The sequence below is a fragment of the Columba livia genome, chromosome 10 (assembly GCF_036013475.1).
Source record: "Columba livia isolate bColLiv1 breed racing homer chromosome 10, bColLiv1.pat.W.v2, whole genome shotgun sequence".
NCBI classification, from domain to species: domain Eukaryota; kingdom Metazoa; phylum Chordata; class Aves; order Columbiformes; family Columbidae; genus Columba; species Columba livia.
The window spans coordinates 4,962,749-4,977,030 of NC_088611.1; positions in this window are offsets into that span (position 1 = coordinate 4,962,749).

Here is a 14,282-nt window from a genome sequence, read left to right on the forward strand (position 1 = left end):
AGGATCTTCCCACGGCTCCCTAGAGCCTGAGGATGGAGGACGTTCCAGCTCCATTGGGCCCGTGCGAACAAGAGGCCGCTCCCGGTTGCAACGACGGGCACCAAATCCGTACAGCCGGCCCACAAGACACCGTGAGAGGAGCGGCACACCAGCACCAAGTGCTGAGAGCAGCACCCACGGCCAGGTGGCTTTGGGACCATCTCACCTGTCCCCGATACCCGAGTCCACCAGCAGCCCCAGCCCTGCCAACCTGGAGGCATTGGGGCTGTCCCTCAGCTCCCTGGCAGAGGAAACCAGCAGCCCCAGCACCACCAGCCAGCTGCCATTGGGGTCTTCCGGCACCTCTCCAGAGCTTGAGAGCAGCGGACGCTCCAGCCCCCCTGGGCCTGTGCGAACAAGAGGCCGCTCCCAATTGCAACGTCAGGCACAAAATCCTTACAGCCGGCCCAGACGTCGCCGTGGGTCCAGCCGTGGGCCATCCCCGAGTGCTGAGAGCAGCACCCCCGGCCACGAGGTGCAGGGGCCACCCGTCTCCCCCGTAGCTGAGACCAGCAGCCGCAGCACCGCCAGCCAGGAGGCATCAGGGCGTTCCCCGAGGTTGCTGGAACTGGAAACCAGCAGCCCCAGCACCACCAGCCAGTTGCCATCAGGATCTTCCCACGGCTCCCCAGAGCCTGAGAATGGAGGACGTTCCAGCTCCATTGGGCCCGTGCGAACAAGAGGCCGCGCCCGGTTGCAACATCGGGCTCAAAATCCTTACAGCCGGCCCAGACGTCGCCGTGGGTCCAGCCGTGGGCGATCCCCGAGTGCTGAGAGCAGCACCCCCAGCCAGGAGGTGCAGGGGCCACCCGTCTCCCGGCTGCCTGAGACCAGCAGCCGCAGCACCGCCAGCCAGGAGGCATCAGGGCCGTCCCACCACTCTGTGGAAGAGGAAACCAGCAACCCCATCACTGACAGCCAGGAGTCTTCGGGGTCTTCCGGTAGCTCCACAGAGCAGGAGAGTGGCCAACGCTCCCGGTCCCCTGGGCCTGTGCGAACACGAGGCCGCTCCCGCTTGCAGCATCGGGCACAAAATCCCTACAGCCGGCCCAGACGTCGCCGTGGAGCCAGCCGTGCACGGTCCCGGAGTGCCGGCCGTGATCCCCCTGCACCGGCACAATAAAGTTGCCATTAATTTCTGTTCTTCAGGCACATCACAGCTGTTCTTCTGGAGTGTGCGTTAAGTGCCTTCCTGACAGGCCTTACTGCAGCCTGAACGTTGGTTTATTGAAGTGGGGAGCAGCCATCCTCTCGGAGGGAGGCAGAGGAACCTGGGGGACCTGATGGGCTCTTCTGCCAGTGAAGAGGCCATGAGGAAGGAAAGGACCTATGGAGGGTCCAAAAGAGAAGTCAGTGGCAGCTCTTTGTCCTTTTGTTCTTGACTGCTGTGACTGGGAAGACATGAGCCGTAGGTGTGGCCAGAACGGGCCATGCTCTTCATGGGGATTGTGCTGGGTGCTCCCAGGTGCCCCCGAGCAATGGAGCTGAAAGGGAGCTGGGCAAAGAGCTGTGGTCGTGCACAGCCGTGCTGTGAACTGCAGTGTTCATTCCCTGGCACCAGATCCAGTCACAACCAGGGCTGTGCTATGTATGGCTCCCAGGCACTGGAAACCAGTAACCGCTGCCCTGCGCCACCAGGGTCGTTAAACGGCTCCCCAGCACTTCAGGGCAGCAGCCTGTCCAGCCCCCTGGAGCTGATCATATATGAAGCTGCTCATGGCTGCAATGCCAGGGCCCAAAATCCCTACTGCCGGCCTGGACGACGCCGTGGCACGAGCCATGCACTGTCCCTGAGTGCTGGCCCTGATCCCCCTGCACAGGCACAATAAAGTTGCCATGAATTTCCGCACTGGGAGATTCCACGCTTGTTTGTTGGCTTCCTCCTCTTCTTCTCCCTTTCTCGAGGGGCAGCGTTAGGGGCCAGGCCCAAAGGTTTGTCCTCTCCCAGAGGGTCAGCAGCACCTTCTCCAGAACCCCCATCCTTGCGGGCTGCCCCATGGCCCTGTGCTTCGGGCCTGGCTGGCCCCGCAGGCTGGTCAGTTTCCCAGGGGAAGTTCACAGCCACCCCCAGGGCCGGAGCTCTCTGCCCCTGCTCCAGGAGGGCAGCCCGGCCACCTGCCACCCGCTCTGCCTTGGAGACAGGAAAAATTCGACTCAGCAATGTAATCCAGGGCAACCTTCTTGAGCAGGCCCTTGGAATAAATGGTCCCAAAAGGTGCCTTCCTCCATGACATTCAGAGTTGTGTGCTTCTGCCTGTGTTTCCTGCTCAGGGGTGCAGAATATAGCAACAGGGGGGTTGGCTGCCAGACTTGTCCTTTGCTTTTTCCAAGGAATGTTAGATGGCAAAATCCGCAGCTTCTTTGTAAAACAAGAGTCCAAAGAGAGTCAGACGTCAGGCCAAGGAAGCACAGAAGCCGGCAAGGCAGAAATAAAAGACATTGAGGGAAGGTGGAGATGAGAAGAGGAAAGAAACTGACTGGACAAAACTTCTACTGCAGACCTGCTGCTCTGAGAACACCAACTTAAAGGGGGTAGCCAGGGGGTTCCCTAAGCTGAATCTGAGTTGTGGTCATTTATGGCAGTGGTCCAGAAACTTCTCTCAACCAAAGCACTTTTCCTTGGTCAAGGTGTTAGCAATCAGGACACATAACCACGGGCGTAGTTATATGTGGTGCTTTATTTCAGCGCTGGGGAAACCAGGGGCTCGCACCCAAAGCTGGCTCCGACCACTGATTCAAACTTCACCATTTTATACAATTTGGTTACATACATATTCTTTAAAGTTACAACGTGTATATTGCATATTCATTAGGTTACACAATTATTTCACAATATCAGTTGCAACACCTTGGAACTACTCTAAGCATGCGCAGTGTCCTCTGGTGGTCGTTCAGGGGGTCTTCAGGATGAAGTAAGTAGTCTTCATCACTAGTGTACTTTTCACCTTTTGTCACTGCACATGCGCACTTCGTATAAAATTATACAAATTCTTGGATGATAGCAAATGTACCTTCTCAGCACTTTCAAGATAAGATAAGAGCTTACTGAGAACTAACAGAACTAATTTTCATTTCTCTAAAATATGAGCTCGTATACAACTTGCATAGCTTTTACGATAAGGTAGGAATCCTGGATGTGGTCTACAGAATCAGAAACAGAGCCCAGCCCACAAAATTCAATTCAACTATAACAAAGGGGGCTGTCTCTCAATCAGATAAGTAGACAAAATAAGTAGAAAAAGAAAAGGGGGGAGTTTTAATAAACGATTCTAAGAGTTAGAGATGTTTGTTCATTAAAGCTTCTTAAAAGGAAACGCTCAGGGGTTATTGTGCAACACGGGAAGCCCCTGCCCTTTGTTATACAACTGCCTTAAATGTTCGACCCTCTAAAGGTGGGGGGGGGGGGGCAGGGGTAGGTGAGAAGACAGGAGATTAACGGCCTGACAACAGAGGACACATGCGCAGAAAGAACGAGTGACGTGGCACCCTGAGCAACGGACCCGGGACTGTCGGCCCTATAAGAAGGAGTTTTTCCCGCGCGCGCCACTGGAGGAGCCGAGACTCCCCGGCCGCCCGGCGCTGTGTTTGCTGATTGCCTTGAAATCCATCGGGAATAAACTTCTGTTATTCAAGTTAATTTCGAGTCAAAATCTATTACATAACCAGCCTAAGCCTAATGTAACAAGACTAGGCATAATTTAACAGTAACTTAAGAGAGAAACAATAGCTATCTGGAGACTGGAAATGAAGCAAAGCAGGATGTCCTTGGTTTGCAAGCTGGGAAAGTCGAATGTTTCGCTTATTGAAGGAAGAGCTCTGTGACCTTTGCTGTGTAGTAGCACAAAACGACAATACACTTACACTGAAGAAATTAGGTCAAAAAATTGACACGGGGCTGGGGGCACCAGGCTGCAAGGACTACTGGGGACAACTAGAAACCTCCAGTAAAGACCCACAAATACCAAAGGTGGATTTAAGGGAGGGATTATGTAAACAGTTCATGCTTAGTGTATGAACTAAGCAGTCGAAACCAATGAATATGCAATTGGTATGTGCAATAAATACCAAGAAGTGTCAGACATGTGCACATTCGATGAGAACGGTCCTCTGAGCATCCGGCACAGTGCAATAAAAATGCCTGCTTTTTAGCACTTTCAAAACAATGTTCAGTAGTCTTTTTGCTGACTTTTTGGTAACCAACAGGAAAGTGACAGACTGGACAAAACTTGTATTTTCCAACAGACAGTGTTGGTGGGAGCTCCCCCACTTGATGGGCCATCCCCGGAGGTCCAGACCCTGTGGTCCAGGCTCCAGGCAGCTCAGCCTTTGCCCTGGAGGAGCTTCCTGGGGGCTCTGGCCCATGTCAGCGAGTGGCCACCACCCCAGGGTCTGCCCAGAGGAGAGAGCTGGTACCTGAGATACAAGTTAGAAAAAAGGTTACACAGATGTTAGGTTACAAGAATGGTATTTATTGTTAAGACAAGCAGTGAATAACTGAAGGGTGACACGCTTACTCTGAGTAGATAAGAAAGACCAACTAGTGTAGGAACTGGTTCAGCATGACCGTGAGGTTCCAAGTAGAGTAACAGAAGAACTGTGCAAGCCCAGGACTTGAGTTCAGTGCAAGGACAATGTGATGAAGACTTCTTACTTCCTCCCATAGCCCTCGAAAGACCACCAACTCACTGCTCTCTGCAGGTGCTAGAGACATCTGCATATGCTTAGTGGTTCCAAGAAATGTAATACATATGTAAAGCACTTCCCAGATATGTAATGAATATGTTTGATCTGTGAGAATATAACCCTTGTCTGGATACTAACCAGTGCCATTGCTTGGTGGACCTATCCCTGTGAGTGCCTGGAGCCAATAAACGAATGCTGCTTCAGAAATCTTAAAACTCTGTTTTAGAAGTTTCTTTACTCACTGATCATAGGGTGTCAGAGCCTAGACCACGATGTGGCTGGCACAAGACTCTCAGCTGGGCAGAGATGTTTGGCAAGGTTTAGAGAGCTGAGCCACAAATGCTCGCACAGAATCACAGAATGGTTGGGGTTGGCAATGACCTCTGGAGATCCAAGCCTTCCCTCCCCACTCTTCCATCAGAGAAGTCCCCAAAATCACCTGTGAAGCTACAGGCTAGGGCTGGGGCTGCCCAGGATGGAGGCTGTCCTGCTCTCTTTCCTCACAAGTGCCCCTTTCTGGCACCTACAAAGCAGCCCCACAGCCACTTGCAGTCTCCTACCCCACCGAGGACAGGCTCCCACTGACTCTGAAAGGTAGTTTATTGCCATTGAAAAAGCCCATTTCCACTCAGGCTCCCCAGCTTGTGGTCCCACTGCTTTTTCTTCTGGAGTCAGCTCATCACCAAAGCACCAATGTGTTCGGGAGAAAGATGTTGGGCCACCTGCGACACTTGCTGCAGGAGCAGCCACCCCGGTTATGTGGGTGCCAAGGGCTCGGGCCCGGTCTCGGCCCTTCACAGCCCCTCTGTGAGGCGGTGGCCGTGTCAGAGTGGGTGGCATGTGGCCAAGGGCGACCCCGCCCGTATTCGTGTGCAGGCAGGGCAGCGGTGCTGGTGTCACAGTGGCCACTGTGACCCACGGGCCCAAGCCCATAAAAAGGAGCGCTGGGCTCAGGCCGCGTGTCAGTGCGAACTGGCGAGGTGAGGAGAGGGCAGGGCAGGGACGGGGCTGCCGAGGCAGGAGGGGGCCCCACACCTCGGGGCTCTGGGCTGTGCTGCAAGCCCACCCGCGCCTGGCTTCTCCCGCAGAGGTAGCAGAGGAGCATTTGGAGGAGACAGCTCAGCGCTGCTGGGACAGAGACTCTCCAAACACTCACTGTTGCCATAGTGGCTTATCAGCAAGGAAGAAGAAACTTCCCTGACACAATGGAGCGGGGTGAGAGCAAAGCATCCCTCCCGCAGCCTGGCACAGGGGCTTTTGGGGCGGCCAGTAGGGGCCGAGAGCCGTGGCAGGGGAGGCAGGAGCTCTGAGCCTCTCCAGGCCAGGGCCCCTCCTCTCCTCAGCAAGTGGGGCCCAGGTTGGGCTGTGGGCACCTGCTGGGACCCCAGTGCCCACAATGACCCAGGTCCCCAGGGCCTCCAGCCCTGCTCATCAGCCAGGCAGGGACAGAGCAGCCCCCTGGGGACAACCCCTCAGGGACGCTTCCCCCACCCCGCAGAGATGCCCATGCCTGTGGCATTTGCTCTCTCCCCTGCAGCCTGCCTGCTGTGTCGCCGGGCAGACACTGCCCCGGAGCTCTGCGGGCTCATGCTGGAGGCAGAAGGGATCTGTGCCCATCAGTATTGCCTGGTGAGTTATTCTGGGGCTCCCTCCAGCTGCTCCCTCCGGGCAGTCCCGGACACACTCTCCTCATCAGCTCCTCGTCTTTTCTCTTCTGCAGTTTTTTGCCAACGAGCTTTTTCACCGTCGGCCCAGAAATGATGGACTCATGGGATTTCTCCCTGAGGACATTCTTCATATAGTGGAGCGGGCAGAGCAGAAGGTGAGGACCTGACAGGAACAGGGAGATTTGTGCCAGGAGCACTTTGCAGGAGCCTGCCCCAGACCCTGAGAAAGAAATCCCAGCCCTTCTGTCATGGAGGCACCCCAAAAACTAATTTAGATAGGTGATAAGCTCCAAAGAGTCTATATTCCAACCAGAACTGTTTAGCAGAAAGCAACGAGAAACAGGGTTTACCAAAAAATATTCAGGACTCTGACAGAGTTATAAATCACAGGTTCTGATGCTGGTTAGGAGTTCAATTACTGCACAGCTGATTCAGACCCAAGGGACCCCAGAACTCTGGAAAGATGATTCAAAATGCAAATCTTACCACTTATGTGATAGGACTCTCAAGAGAACCCAGAAGATGGCTTGCCAGTGAGGGGTCTCAGTCCTCAAGAAATCTACCTTAGATGGTGTCCTAGTCTAAGGAGGAGAGTCTTCTACTGCAGACCTGCTGCTCTGAGAACACCAACTTAAAGGGGGTTCCCTAAGCTGAATCTGAGTTGTGGTCATTTATGGCAGTGGTCCAGAAACTTCTCTCAACCAAGGCATTTTTCCTTGGTCAAGGGGGCTGTCGCTCGATCAAAGGGTGTGTGAATGACCATAGTCATCCATCGGTCTACAAGTTCCTGGTGCTTTTTGGGAGCGGTGGGGGAACCTCTGCCACACCTTCCCACCAGCTCTGGGACAACGGTCCCAGCAGCTCCGCAGAGGCTCCAGCACAGGAGCCACGTCTGCCAGGCAGAGCTGCGGGGTGTGACGAGAAGTGGCCACATCCTGCGCCCTGTTGGGAGCTGCGGGGCTGGCGGTGGCACCCTGAGGCTGCAGCTGACAGGGGCTGCTCTGCCCTTTCAGGACTGCTTCGTCTGCAGCGAGAGCGGGGCCACCATCACCTGCCAGGAGAGAGGCTGCAACCGCAGCTTCCATTTCCCCTGCGCCTTGGAGGGTGGATGCGTCACCCAGTTCCTTCCTCATTACAGGTACCTCCTGTGCCCTCCTCACCAGCCCTGGGGAAGGACCCAGCACTTCTCACCTCACCCATCCCTGTCTTCCTGCCCCCAGGTCCTACTGCTGGGAGCACCGTCCCCAGCAGGAACCGCAGGCAGCTCCGGAGAACACCGCCTGCCTCATCTGCCTGGAGCCTGTGGAGGAGAGAACGTCCTACGGCACCATGGTGTGCCCGGCGTGCCAGCACGCCTGGTTCCACAGGGGCTGCATCCAGGTGGGAGCCGTTCCCTAGGCCCGGGGGCACCGCAGGGCTCAGCAGCACCAGGGCCTCACTCACACCCCTTGTGTTTCTCCTGCAGGGACAGGCTATGGGCGCTGGCATTTATTGCTTCCAGTGCCCTCTCTGTCGAGATAAGGATCAGTTTGTCCCAGTAATGCTCATCCTGGGGATCCGAGTCCCTCTCAGGTCGGTGTCCTTCTGCCTGGCCCACAGGACAGGAGGGTGCAAGCTGTGCCACGGAGGGACTGCCCCAGCAGTCCTGGCCCTCCGCTGTCCCAAGAGTCTGGCCTTCAGCCTCATAGAGGAACTGGAAACAGGACAGTGGGGAAAGAAGAGCAGGGACGTCCTGCAGCTGCCATATGCCGCGGCAGCAGGAGCTCATCCATTTTCCTTTCTCCATCAGGATGCCATTGTGGGAGAACGACAATGCATACGCACACCTCGGTGACAGGCACAGCCGCTGTGATGCCAGGGAGTGCCTTTGTCCCCAAGGCAGGGAGCACAGAGAGGGACGGGGGTAAGTTGGCCAAGCTGCACCCTGGGGCTCTGTGTGCGATCTCTGTCTCCCCAAGGGCTCAAAGCAGAAGGACTGCGAACGAGAGCTCTGCCGGACCGGCCTGTGCTGCGGTCACTTTGTCCGCAGAGCCATGAAGCCCCTTGCTTCCCCAGGTCCTGGCAACTGTTCCTGTGCCGCTCCTGCGCCGCCGAGGGCACCCACAGAGGCTGCTTCGGCTTGAGGACCAGCGGGTCCCTCTGGGAGTGTGACAGCTGTGCTGGCCTGGGCACTGGTGAGAGGCAAGGGGTGTCCCGGGACTGGGGCCGGGCAGGGCCTGGCAGCGGGACATGGGCTGGGCTCGGCAGAGCCTCTCTGCTCCAGGAGGGCTGGGGCCCTGATCTGGCCCATCCTGCCCCAGGCCTGGGGGGCCGTGCCCTTGACCTTCCTGCTTCGCCTCACAGCCGCCAGTGCCAGCTCGGAGCTCGCTGGCCCCAGCACCGCCAGCCAGGCAGCATCAGGGCCGTCTCTTGGATCTCCAGCACCAGAGATCAGCAGCCCCAGCACCACCAGCCAGGCAGGATCGGGGCCATCCCACAGCTCCCTGGCAGCGGAGACCAGCAGCCCCAGCACAGGCAGCCAGGAGGCATCGGAACCCTCCTCTGGGTCTCCGGCACTGGAGACCAGCAGCCACAGCCTGGACAGCCAGGCAGCATCGGAGCCATCTGATGGCTCCCTGGGACCAGACACCGGCAGCCCCAGCACAGCCAGCCCGGTGGCACTGGGGCCATCCCACAGCTCCCCAGTGCAGGAGACCAGCAGCCCCAGCACAGGCAGCCAGGAAGCATCGGGGCCGTCCCACAGTTCCCCGGCACTGGAGACCAGCACCTCCAGCACAGGCACCCAGGAAGCATCGAGACTCTCCTCTGGGTCCCCAGCACTGGAGACCGGCAGCCACAGCCTGGACAGCCTGGCAGCATCGCAGCCATCTGATGACTCCCTGGGACCAGACACAGGCAGCCCCAGCACAGCCAGCCTGGTGCAACTGGGGCCATCCCACAGCTCTTTGGAACTGGAAAACGGCAGCCCCAGCACCACCAGCCAGCTGCCATCAGGGTCTTCCCACGGTTCCCCTGAGCTTGAGAACGGAGGACGTTCCAGCTCCATTGGGCCCGTGCGAACAAGAGGCCGCTCCCGCTTGCAACGTCAGGCACAAAATCCTTACAGCCGGCCCAGACGTCGCCGTGGGTCCAGCCGTGGGCCATCCCCGAGTGCTGAGAGCAGCACCGCCAGCCAGGAGGTGCAGGGGCCACCCGTCTCCCCGGTAGCTGAGACCAGCAGCCGCAGCACCGCCAGCCAGTTGCCATCAGGATCTTCCCACGGCTCCCTAGAGCCTGAGGATGGAGGACGTTCCAGCTCCATTGGGCCCGTGCGAACAAGAGGCCGCTCCCGGTTGCAACGGCGGGCACCAAATCCGTACAGCCGGCCCACAAGACACCGTGAGAGGAGCGGCACACCAGCACCAAGTGCTGAGAGCAGCACCCACGGCCAGGTGGCTTTGGGACCATCTCACCTGTCCCCGATACCCGAGTCCACCAGCAGCCCCAGCCCTGCCAACCTGGAGGCATTGGGGCTGTCCCTCAGCTCCCTGGCAGAGGAAACCAGCAGCCCCAGCACCACCAGCCAGCTGCCATTGGGGTCTTCCGGCACCTCTCCAGAGCTTGAGAGCAGCGGACGCTCCAGCCCCCCTGGGCCTGTGCGAACAAGAGGCCGCTCCCAATTGCAACGTCAGGCACAAAATCCTTACAGCCGGCCCAGACGTCGCCGTGGGTCCAGCCGTGGGCCATCCCCGAGTGCTGAGAGCAGCACCCCCGGCCACGAGGTGCAGGGGCCACCCGTCTCCCCGGTAGCTGAGACCAGCAGCCGCAGCACCGCCAGCCAGGAGGCATCAGAGCCTTCCCCGAGGTTGCTGGAACTGGAAACCAGCAGCCCCAGCACCACCAGCCAGTTGCCATCAGGATCTTCCCACGGCTCCCCAGAGCCTGAGAATGGAGGACGTTCCAGCTCCATTGGGCCCGTGCGAACAAGAGGCCGTGCCCGGTTGCAACATCGGGCTCAAAATCCTTACAGCCGGCCCAGACGTCGCCATGGGTCCAGCCGTGGGCGATCCCCGAGTGCTGAGAGCAGCACCCCCAGCCAGGAGGTGCAGGGGCCACCCGTCTCCCGGCTGCCTGAGACCAGCAGCCGCAGCACCGCCAGCCAGGAGGCATCAGGGCCGTCCCACCGCTCTGTGGAAGTGGAAACCAGCAACCCCATCACTGACAGCCAGGAGTCTTCGGGGTCTTCCGGTAGCTCCACAGAGCAGGAGAGTGGCCAACGCTCCCGGTCCCCTGGGCCTGTGCGAACACGAGGCCGCTCCCGCTTGCAGCATCGGGCACAAAATCCCTACAGCCGGCCCAGACGTCGCCGTGGAGCCAGCCGTGCACGGTCCCGGAGTGCTGGCCGTGATCCCCCTGCACCGGCACAATAAAGTTGCCATTAATTTCTGTTCTTCAGGCACATCACAGCTGTTCTTCTGGAGTGTGCGTTAAGTGCCTTCCTGACAGGCCTTACTGCAGCCTGAACGTTGGTTTATTGAAGTGGGGAGCAGCCATCCTCTCGGAGGGAGGCAGAGGAACCTGGGGGACCTGATGGGCTCTTCTGCCAGTGAAGAGGCCATGAGGAAGGAAAGGACCTATGGAGGGTCCAAAAGAGAAGTCAGTGGCAGCTCTTTGTCCTTTTGTTCTTGACTGCTGTGACTGGGAAGACATGAGCCGTAGGTGTGGCCAGAACGGGCCATGCTCTTCATGGGGATTGTGCTGGGTGCTCCCAGGTGCCCCCGAGCAATGGAGCTGAAAGGGAGCTGGGCAAAGAGCTGTGGTCGTGCACAGCCGTGCTGTGAACTGCAGTGTTCATTCCCTGGCACCAGATCCAGTCACAACCAGGGCTGTGCTATGGCTCCCAGGCACTGGAAACCAGTAACCGCTGCCCTGCGCCACCAGGGTCGTTAAACGGCTCCCCAGCACTTCAGGGCAGCAGCCTGTCCAGCCCCCTGGAGCTGATCATATATGAAGCTGCTCATGGCTGCAATGCCAGGGCCCAAAATCCCTACTGCCGGCCTGGACGACGCCGTGGCACGAGCCATGCACTGTCCCTGAGTGCTGGCCCTGATCCCCCTGCACAGGCACAATAAAGTTGCCATGAATTTCCGCACTGGGAGATTCCACGCTTGTTTGTTGGCTTCCTCCTCTTCTTCTCCCTTTCTCGAGGGGCAGCGTTAGGGGCCAGGCCCAAAGGTTTGTCCTCTCCCAGAGGGTCAGCAGCACCTTCTCCAGAACCCCCATCCTTGCGGGCTGCCCCTGGCCGGCTGCCCAGCGCCATGGCCCTGTGCTTCGGGCCTGGCTGGCCCCGCAGGCTGGTCAGTTTCCCAGGGGAAGTTCACAGCCACCCCCAGGGCCGGAGCTCTCTGCCCCTGCTCCAGGAGGGCAGCCCGGCCACCTGCCACCCGCTCTGCCTTGGAGACAGGAAAAATTCGACTCAGCAATGTAATCCAGGGCAACCTTCTTGAGCAGGCCCTTGGAATAAATGGTCCCAAAAGGTGCCTTCCTCCATGACATTCAGAGTTGTGTGCTTCTGCCTGTGTTTCCTGCTCAGGGGTGCAGAATATAGCAACAGGGGGGTTGGCTGCCAGACTTGTCCTTTGCTTTTTCCAAGGAATGTTAGATGCAAAATCCGCAGCTTCTTTGTAAAACAAGAGTCCAAAGAGAGTCAGACGTCAGGCCAAGGAAGCACAGAAGCCGGCAAGGCAGAAATAAAAGACATTGAGGAAGGTGGAGATGAGAAGAGGAAAGAAACTGACTGGACAAAACTTCTACTGCAGACCTGCTGCTCTGAGAACACCAACTTAAAGGGGGTAGCCAGGGGGTTCCCTAAGCTGAATCTGAGTTGTGGTCATTTATGGCAGTGGTCCAGAAACTTCTCTCAACCAAAGCACTTTTCCTTGGTCAAGGGGGCTGTCTCTCAATCACATAAGTAGACAAAATAAGTAGAAAAAGAAAAGGGGGGAGTTTTAATAAACGATTCTAAGAGTTAGAGATGTTTGTTCATTAAAGCTTCTTAAAAGGAAACGCTCAGGGGTTATTGTGCAACACGGGAAGCCCCTGCCCTTTGTTATACAACTGCCTTAAATGTTCGACCCTCTAAAGGTGGGGGGGGGGGGGCAGGGGTAGGTGAGAAGACAGGAGATTAACGGCCTGACAACAGAGGACACATGCGCAGAAAGAACGAGTGACGTGGCACCCTGAGCAACGGACCCGGGACTGTCGGCCCTATAAGAAGGAGTTTTTCCCGCGCGCGCCACTGGAGGAGCCGAGACTCCCCGGCCGCCCGGCGCTGTGTTTGCTGATTGCCTTGAAATCCATCGGGAATAAACTTCTGTTATTCAAGTAAATTTCGAGTCAAAATCTATTACATAACCAGCCTAAGCCTAATGTAACAAGACTAGGCATAATTTAACAGTAACTTAAGAGAGAAACAATAGCTATCTGGAGACTGGAAATGAAGCAAAGCAGGATGTCCTTGGTTTGCAAGCTGGGAAAGTCGAATGTTTCGCTTATTGAAGGAAGAGCTCTGTGACCTTTGCTGTGTAGTAGCACAAAACGACAATACACTTACACTGAAGAAATTAGGTCAAAAAATTGACACGGGGCTGGGGGCACCAGGCTGCAAGGACTACTGGGGACAACTAGAAACCTCCAGTAAAGACCCACAAATACCAAAGGTGGATTTAAGGGAGGGATTATGTAAACAGTTCATGCTTAGTGTATGAACTAAGCAGTCGAAACCAATGAATATGCAATTGGTATGTGCAATAAATACCAAGAAGTGTCAGACATGTGCACATTCGATGAGAAGAACGGTCCTCTGAGCATCCGGCACAGTGCAATAAAAATGCCTGCTTTTTAGCACTTTCAAAACAATGTTCAGTAGTCTTTTTGCTGACTTTTTGGTAACCAACAGGAAAGTGACAGACTGGACAAAACTTGTATTTTCCAACAGACAGTGTTGGTGGGAGCTCCCCCACTTGATGGGCCATCCCCGGAGGTCCAGACCCTGTGGTCCAGGCTCCAGGCAGCTCAGCCTTTGCCCTGGAGGAGCTTCCTGGGGGCTCTGGCCCATGTCAGCGAGTGGCCACCACCCCAGGGTCTGCCCAGAGGAGAGAGCTGGTACCTAAGATACAAGTTAGAAAAAAGGTTACACAGATGTTAGGTTACAAGAATGGTATTTATTGTTAAGACAAGCAGTGAATAACTGAAGGGTGACACGCTTACTCTGAGTAGATAAGAAAGACCAACTAGTGTAGGAACTGGTTCAGCATGACCGTGAGGTTCCAAGTAGAGTAACAGAAGAACTGTGCAAGCCCAGGACTTGAGTTCAGTGCAAGGACAATGTGATGAAGACTTCTTACTTCCTCCCATAGCCCTCGAAAGACCACCAACTCACTGCTCTCTGCAGGTGCTAGAGACATCTGCATATGCTTAGTGGTTCCAAGAAATGTAATACATATGTAAAGCACTTCCCAGATATGTAATGAATATGTTTGATCTGTGAGAATATAACCCTTGTCTGGATACTAACCAGTGCCATTGCTTGGTGGACCTATCCCTGTGAGTGCCTGGAGCCAATAAACGAATGCTGCTTCAGAAATCTTAAAACTCTGTTTTAGAAGTTTCTTTACTCACTGATCATAGGGTGTCAGAGCCTAGACCACGATGTGGCTGGCACAAGACTCTCAGCTGGGCAGAGATGTTTGGCAAGGTTTAGAGAGCTGAGCCACAAATGCTCGCACAGAATCACAGAATGGTTGGGGTTGGCAATGACCTCTGGAGATCCAAGCCTTCCCTCCCCACTCTTCCATCAGAGAAGTCCCCAAAATCACCTGTGAAGCTACAGGCTAGGGCTGGGGCTGCCCAGGA